Source organism: Oncorhynchus tshawytscha, linkage group LG28 (genome assembly GCF_018296145.1).
Source record: "Oncorhynchus tshawytscha isolate Ot180627B linkage group LG28, Otsh_v2.0, whole genome shotgun sequence".
Taxonomy (NCBI): domain Eukaryota; kingdom Metazoa; phylum Chordata; class Actinopteri; order Salmoniformes; family Salmonidae; genus Oncorhynchus; species Oncorhynchus tshawytscha.
In genome coordinates, this window is record NC_056456.1 from 32,116,154 (window position 1) to 32,124,301 (window position 8,148).

The following is an 8,148-nucleotide window of genomic DNA, read 5'->3' on the forward strand; positions in this document are numbered from 1 at the left end:
CCGTGGGGTCTGATACAAGAGCTTTAGAGAACCCTTGTCAATTTCTTCTGGTCAACATTGGATCAAAGCTGCAGCCCTGTACCTGCCACTGCACCAGGGTGGGTAAGGCCTGGTGGACATTTCTTCCAGGATCATGGCTTTCCGGCTTCAAGCAGCCCAGAGACTGTTGTACAGTGACGGTTCTAGCAGCCCAGAGACTGTTGTACAGTGACGGTTCTAGCAGCCCAGAGACTGTTGTACAGTGACGGTTCTAGCAGCCCAGAGACTGTTGTACAGTGACGGTTCTAGCAGCCCAGAGACTGTTGTACAGTGACGGTTCTAGCAGCCCAGAGACTGTTGTACAGTGACGGTTCTAGCAGCCCAGAGACTGTTGTACAGTGACGGTTCTAGCAGCCCAGAGACTGTTGTACAGTGACGGTTCTAGCAGCCCAGAGACTGTTGTACAGTGACGCAGCCCAGAGACTGTTGTACAGTGACGGTTCTAGCAACCCAGAGACTGTTGTACAGTGACAGCCCCAGAGACTGTTGTACAGTGACGGTTCTAGCAGCCCAGAGACTGTTGTACAGTGACGGTTCTAGCACCCCAGAGACTGTTGTACAGTGACGGTTCTAGCAGCCCAGAGACTGTTGTACAGTGACGGTTCTAGCAGCCCAGAGACTGTTGTACAGTGACGGTTCTAGCAGCCCAGAGACTGTTGTACAGTGACGGTTCTAGCAGCCCAGAGACTGTTGTACAGTGACGGTTCTAGCTGGGTCGACACAGCCTATACAGTGATGAGAAGAGCGGCTGTTTGGGCTTAGACAAGCACCTGTTTCTCTTAAAGCTAGAGGGGAGTGATTTGTCTGGCTTGACTCCATTCTATGAGTCTGTTATGCAGGCTTGGAGAGTCCTTGTCAACACTGCCATCCAGTCCCGTGTTCTGAGTTCAGCCAGCCTACGTGCATGCCTGTTAGGTGTGGGGTGTACCAAGCTGGGTCATCTGATGTGGAGTAGGAGCAGATTGTTGGAGGAGTTGGGAGAAAGAGCAGGGATCCGATCATCTCGTCTACTGAGGAAGGTTCTAACTGAGGTCTGAGATTCCTTGCCAGTACTTCATCAGCAGTATGTGACGGACACTTCCAATTCTGATCGGTGGACGGAGGGTCTGGATTATGTGTTCCCTGTGCTGAATGTTAGTGCTGCTGCGGGGGCATTAGAGGAGGACGTGGGGATGCTGCTTTCCTTCCATACTCTGGAAGGGTCAAATGGACGAGTTGGGCGGGTGTGTTTGGTCCAGGTGCCTCCCCAAAAGGCTGTTGGTGGTATTTATATAAACTGCCTATTGAAAAGAGGAAACCAGACCTTCAATGGAGGATAATACATGAAGCCACCAGGTACACCTGGATCCTACTGTTGGGGAGGGGTGTCCAGTCTGAAAGTCTGGCACACCTGTTCTTACAGTGTCCCAGGTTGGTCGGGATGATTGACCTGATCACTAGCTGGTTCTCAGTTCTGGGAGAGGTTTTCTCTTCCCAACAGTTTATATTTGGGCTAAAGTACAGGTTTAGTAATCTTGCTTAACTTTGTCAGGCGCAGCTAAATGAGCAATTTGTTAAACACGAAAGAACAGTATTCGGGGACAGGGGTCTGTGGATATTGTTGATGCGGCAGGGGATGATGGCAGCGAGACTGTGGGTTGAGTTTGCCTATTACAAACTGGTTAACAATATTGGGCTGTTGATGAGTATTCAGAGGCTGTTGTTTAGTTACGGTGGAGGAAGATCTGGTGTTGTGTTTTTAATTGGTGTGTAACCATGGTTTTGTTTGAGTGTTTGTGTTGTGGCTTCCCAGACCCAATAAAGGATATAAAAAATATTTTAAAAACTGTATATTTTTCTCTTTCTGTCTCACTTTCTTTTTCTCTCGATCTCTCTCTCATGTCTCTCGCTCTGACTGTCTGGCTCTCTTTCCGCTCTCTCTCTGTCTCTCCCTCTTTCATGTCTCTCACTCTCACCACTACTATTTGGAATGATAATCACAACAACAATAATAGTAATAATAACTAAGTATTTCTCACAGTAAGGGAGAAAGTGCATCTCTGTCTCTACCTCCCCTGTCGTGCAGTGACCACATACACGCTCCTCTTTGGGTAGCCATGTCTTTTTGTGTCTGCCGGGTTTCTATTGCCAATTAGTAGTCACTTAGCCTGTACTTGGTAAGGATCGGTCTCTGCTTCGTATATCTGACAGAGTAGAGATAATCAGCCCATTCATATTCTCTGTTTAGGAACAGATAGCAACGTATTCGGCTTTGGGATTTTGTTTAATTTTTCCAATGTTGTAAATATGAGTCCTTTGATTGGTTCATGATTTTGTTAATTGGAATTCTATATTTTGAAGTAGTGCTAGTGTCAGCTTGGTTGGTTACCAACCAAGTTTGAAGTGCTTTAAATTGCAGACTTGAATTTAGATGTAGCCAACATTTTAATGATCTTTTCTGTATTTTAATTCCCTCTGAAAAGTGGCCCAATTCTGCCCTACATGCATTAGTTGGTCTATTTCTCTTTTGTATTTCTCTGTAGAATTTTCTGACAGAATTCTGCATGTACAATTGGATGCTTGTCCCACATTTTAAAGTCTAGTTTATTGAGTGGCCCCTAAACCTCACATCCGTAAAGAGCTATTGGTAGCATTACACTGTCAAATATTTTAGTCGAAATTCTAATTGGGATGTTGATTTTGAATAATTTCATTATTATTGCATACAATGTTCTTTAGGCTTTTTCTTTGAGAGCATTCACTGCCATATTAAAGTTTCCCGATGCAGATATGGTCAGACCAAGGTACGAGTGATTTTTAGCGTGTTCAATTATGGTGGTATTCAGGGTGAATTTTTATCTGTGTTTCTGACATCTGTTTTTTGGGGGGGAAATCCAGATTTTCGCTTAAAAAAAAAAAAAGTACTACCAGGGCCCAATTATGGCAATATTTCTCTAGAATATTAAGGTTCTGTTGATGACCTTCTTTGGTTGGTGATAGAAGTACCAAATCATCAGAATATATAAGGTATTTTACCTCTGTGTCAAATGGTGTCTTGGGGCTGGAGAATGGTCCAACAAGTCTGTTAATTAATTGATATAAATGTTGAAAAGATTTGGACTCAAACTGCAGCCTTGTCTCACACCTCGACGTTGTGAAAATAATTATGTTCTTTGGTTTTTGATTTTTATTACACACTTATTTTCTTTATGCATACATTTTATTAAATCATACACCTGACCACCAAGCCCACTTTGGAGAATTTTGTAAAATAGCCCTTCGTGCCAAACAGAATCACATGCTTTTTTAAAGTCAATAAAGCAAGCAAAGATTTTGCCCTCTTTTTTTTGGTGGAAGTGTTTATTAATTAGTGTGTGTAAGGTGTATATATGGTCAGTAGTGCGATGGTCGGGGAGAAAGACAATTTGACAATTACATATTAAAAAAAAATATTGAAGAAAGGTTTGAATTCTTGAATTCAAAATGCTAAAGGAAACCTTTCCCAAGTTGCTGTTTACGCAAATTCCCCTGTAATTATTGGGGTCTGATTTGTCTCCACTTCTGTGGATAGGGGAGATGAGCCCCTGGTTCCAGACATCAGGAAAGTAGACAGAAGTTAATACCATGTTGAACAATTTAAGCACAGCATTTTGCTGTGTGGCTTTGTCATGCTTAAACTGTTCCACATGTCCCCAGAACTGATTTTGGTCAATTGTGCTTTCAATTTCATCAAGTGTCTTATTGGTATAATTCAATTTCTTGCATTTCAGTGTATGTATCTACTTTTTCAGAGTTTCTAAGTATTCATAGTGTAGCAATGGGTTGTTTTACTGCTTATGTTTTTTATTTGGCATTTGTCTTAGGTGTTTTGTAATGGTTGTCAAACCATTTTTCAGAAACATTTAGTTTCTGATGTTCAATTTCTGTGGATTTCTCAAATGTGCTTTTGATGCTGCTTTTTGGAATATGCAATTGATGTTGAGTAGCCGAATTGACACCTTTATTGTTTTGGTATTGTGAGTTATTGAGGAACTGTATAGAGTTCATCATTTCATTTGAGTTCAATGAATCTCTCTGTACTGTTTGGAACCCATCTGTACGATTGGTTTATGTTGTTTTTTGAATTAATATTGCCCGTTAATTTCTTCAGAAACACGTTGATCTGACTGTGATCTGACAATGGTGTCTGTGGTCTGACAGTGAATGCATTAATGGAGGAGGGGTTAATGTCAGTGATGTCATAATCAACCACACTTGTCCCAAGATCCGAGCAGTAAGTAAACTGACCTAAAGAGTCCTCTCTGATTCTACCATAAAGCATGTACAGGCCTAAGGCTCGATAGAGATGCACTAACTCCTTCCCATTTTTGTTCAGTATTTGGTCAGGACTGTTTATTTTATTTATAAGAGGGCTACTGTACAAGGAGGGGTGTCCAAATATGTGGTGGTTATCTCCCACATCAGTGTAGTCAGGCTCAGAACCTGTTCTCACATTGAAATCTCCACAAAGAAACACTTTACATTCTGCCTGAAACTGAATGATTTCTGTATGGAGATTGTCAAAACACTGATCATCATAATATGATGAATCTGAAAGAGGAGCATAAACTGCACATATGTATACATCATTGTCACAATAGATTGTAACTTTGTTAAGTTTTAGCCAAATATGATTAGTACCTTTTTTCATTTCATTCAGTGCTAAGACCTGCTTATGCCAAATGATGATTCCACCTGAGTCCCGGCCGCATTGAACATTTTTATGTTTGATTGATGGTAGTAAAGTTTCTCTATAGCCTGAGGGACACTGCGTATCTACGACACCATGTTTCCAGTAGGATTATGATGTCCTGTCCCTTGATGTTTTTAATCAATTCTGGATTTGTTGTTTTATCTCACTCTCTCTCTCTTTGCCTTTGTGTCTCTCTCCCTATCTCCCTCTGTCTCTGTGTGTCTCTCTCTCTTGCTCTGTGTCTCTCTCTCACTCTGTCTCCCTCTTTCCCTTTGTCTCTCTCTCTCTCTCTTTGCCTCTGTCTGTCTGTCTGTCTGTCTGTCTGTCTGTCTGTCTGTCTGTCTGTCTGTCTGTCTGTCTGTCTGTCTGTCTGTCTGTCTGTCTGTCTGTCTGTCTGTGTCTGTCTGTCTTTCTGTGTCTCCTCTTTCCTTTTGTCTTCTTCTCAGTCAGTCAGTCAGTCTGTCTGTGTCTGTGCCTGTCTCTCTCTCTCTCTCTCGCTGTCTCTTTCCCTTTCTCTCTCTCGCTCTGACTGTCTGTCTGTCTGTCTGTCTGTCTGTCTGTCTGTCTGTCTGTCTGTCGCTTTCTCTGTCTGTCTGTCTCTCGCTTTCTCTGTCTGTCTGTCTCTCGTTTTCTTTCGCTCTCTGTTGGTCTGTCTCGCTCTCTGTCGGTAACTGCAGCGTTCTCTCTCTACTTCCTGTCTCAAGGCATTCTGGAACTTGCAGTCAAAAGCATAATCCAATACAACAAAAATATGTTTGTAGTTCTCTCAATCTCCAACACACAAATTCTAATACAATTACATATGTAAATAACTGTAAAGAAAATATCTTTAGATACACCTCAATGAATTAACTGTAAACATTAACTCTGTAACCCATTAAAGTTACACTGTATCTCTCTTTCAGTATCTTTCTTTCAGTGTGTCACTGTCTTTCTCTCTGTTTGTCTCTTTCCTTTTGTCTCTCACTCTCGCTTTCTCTGTCCCTCGCCCTCTCTGTCTCTCTCGCTCGCTCTGTCTCTCTCGCTCGCTCTCTTGCTCTGCTTTTCTCTCTCGCTCTCTTCGCTTCCTCTCTTCTCTGTGTGTCGCTGTCTCTCTCTGTTTGTCTCTTTCCCTTTGTCTCTCTCTGTCTCCCTTTCCCTTTGTCTCTCTCTGTGTCTCTGTCTCTCTCTCTGTCTCTGTCTGTATGCTTCTCTGCTTCTCTCTTTCTGCTTCTCTCTTTTCCTTTCTGTCGCTATCTCTGTCTCTCTCTCTCTTTCCCCTTTGTCTCCATATCTCTCTCTTTCTGTCTCTTCCTCTTTCTTTCTGTCTTTTTCTCTCTGTCTCTCGCTCTTTCTGTCTCTCTTTCTCTCTCGGTGTCTTTTCTCTGTCTCTCTCTCTTCTCTGTCTCTTCTCTGTCTCTCTTTTTTCTTTCTCTCTTTTGGTCTCTTGGTTTCTCTCTCTCTCTTGGTCTCTCTTTCTCTCTTGTTCCCAGAGCTCTCCTTCATCTCAGAGGGTATTAGTTGCTTGGTGGCCATGTGCCAATCACATGGTGGTTAGGTGGTAGAGCTCAGGTTACCTCATAGTTTTTAACAACTAATTTAGGATCAGCCCAAACTTACCCTAAACCATGTTCTGCTACACAACAAAAGCAGCCCTGGAACAGTGGTTAAAGGTTTAAAATACAGTGGGGCAAAAAAAGTATTTAGTCAGCCACCAATGTGCAAGTTCTCCCACTTAAAAAGATGAGAGAGGCCTGTAATTTTCATCATAGGTACACTTCAACTAGGACAGACAAAATGAGAAAAAAAATCCAGAAAATCACATTGTAGGATTTTTAATGAATTTATTTGCAAATTATGGTGGAAAAGAAACTTTTGTTATTGACAAAATACTTATCTCAATACTTTGTTATATGCCCTTTGTTGGCAATGACAGAGGTCAAATGTTTTCTGTAAGTCTTCACAAGGTTTTCACACACTGTTGCTGATATTTTGACCCATTCCTCCATGCAGATCTCCTCTAGAGCAGTGATGTTTTGGGGCTGTTGCTGGGCAACACGGACTTTCAACTCCCTCCAAAGATTTTCTATGGGGTTGAGATCTGGAGACTGGCTAGGCCACTCCAGGACCTTGAAATGCTTCTTACGAAGCCACTCCTTCGTTGCCCGGGCGGTGTGTTTGGGATCATTGTCATGCTGAAAGACCCAGCCACGTTTCATCTTCAATGCCCTTGCAGAAGGAAGGAGCTTTTCACTCAAAATCTCACGATACATGGCCCCATTCATTCTTTCCTTTACACGGATCAGTCGTCCTGGTCCCTTTGCAGAAAAACAGCCCCAAAGCATGATGTTTCCAACCCCATGCTTCACGGTAGGTATGGTGTTCTTTGGATGTAACTCAGCATTCTTTGTCCTCCAAACACGACGAGTTGAGTTTTTACCAAAAAGTTATATTTTGGTTTAATCTAACCGTATGACATTCTCCCAATCTTCTTCTGGATCATCCAAATGCTCTCTAGCAAACTTCAGACGGGCCTGGACATGTACTGGCTTAAGCAGGGGGACACGTCTGACACTGCAGGATTTGAGTCCCTGGCAGCGTAGTGTGTTACTGATGGTAGGCTTTGTTACTTTGGTCCCAGCTCTCTGCAGGTCATTCACTAGGTCCCCCGTGTGGTTCTGGGATTTTTGCTCACCGTTCTTGTGATCATTTTGACCCCACGGGGTGAGATCTTGCGTGGAGCCCCAGATCGAGGGAGATTATCAGTGGTCTTGTATGTCTTCTATTTCCTAATAATTGCTCCCACAGTTGATTTCTTCAAACTAAGCTGCTTACCTATTGCAGATTCAGTCTTCCCAGCCTGGTGCAGGTCTACAATTTTGTTTCTGGTGTCCTTTGACAGCTCTTTGGTCTTGGCCATAGTGGAATTTGGAGTGTGACTGTTTGAGGTTGTGGACAGGTGTCTTTTATACTGATAACAAGTTCAAACAAGTGCCATTAATACAGGTAACGAGTGGAGGACAGAGGAGCCTCTTAAAGAAGAAGTTACAGGTCTGTGAGAGCCAGAAATCTTGCTTGTTTGTAGGTGACCAAATACTTATTTTCCACCATAATTTGCAAATAAATTCATTAAAAATCCTACAATGTGATTTTTTCTCATTTTGTCTGTCATAGTTGAAGTGTACCTATGATGAAAATTACAGGCCTCTCTCATCTTTTTAAGTGGGAGAACTTGCGTAACGGATGTGAAACGGCTAGCTTAGTTAGCGGTGCGCGCTAAATAGCGTTTCAATCAGTGAAGTCACTTGCTCTGAGACCTTGAAGTAGTAGTTCCCCTTGCTCTGCAAGGGCCGCGGCTTTTGTGGAGCGATGGGTAACGATGCTTTGAGGGTGACTGTTGTTGATGTGTGCAGAAGGTC